We start from the raw sequence: 694 nt of genomic DNA, 5'->3' as shown, positions 1-694 counted from the left end.
ATTGTACTTTTAGTACCAAAATGCTCTCAAAAAGCCCACATTTTAATACCCATGATAAACTTGATTTCCAACTTTCCAAAAGCATGGGAGTTTGATTTTGAACAGGGAGTCTGGACCTCAGTTCCTTGTCTTTCAGGTCTTGCTGAACATTCTAGGGTTGCCAAAAAAGGACATATTTTTTCATCCCTGACCTTGTAAACCAAATTACTTTCACAAAAATGTCTCCTCTTGAAATTCCTTGGACCAAGTCCTTGTAACGGAAAAAGGTAGCAGAAGTTCAAGTGCAAGTACAACTAGATTCCTCTGATCTGATAGGAGACGACCAAACTCCACTCACACAGACACACACAAGCAAACCTACATAAACAAACACTCATACACACACACACACAGAGAGAGAGAGAGAGAGAGAGAGAGAGAGAGAGAGAGCAGCCACTTACACACACAGGATTCATTTCATATTTACTATTGTGAGCAGAAGATTACAGAGAAGCAGCTGCTTTTGAACATTGTTTTCCTAAACAAAGGCTTTTAACAAAGACAAACAGCAATGAGGAGCACAACAGGAAGGCCTGGGGCAGAGCATCAAGGACAACAAAGCCTTCTCACGTTACCATGGGGATGATGTCAACAACATAAACCAGAAAACCTGGCATACCTAGAAAAACATTCCAATGCTTCAGTCATGACAGCA

The sequence above is a fragment of the Alosa sapidissima genome, chromosome 15 (genome assembly GCF_018492685.1).
Source record: "Alosa sapidissima isolate fAloSap1 chromosome 15, fAloSap1.pri, whole genome shotgun sequence".
NCBI classification, from domain to species: Eukaryota; Metazoa; Chordata; class Actinopteri; order Clupeiformes; family Clupeidae; genus Alosa; species Alosa sapidissima.
This window is presented reverse-complemented; position numbering follows the sequence as displayed.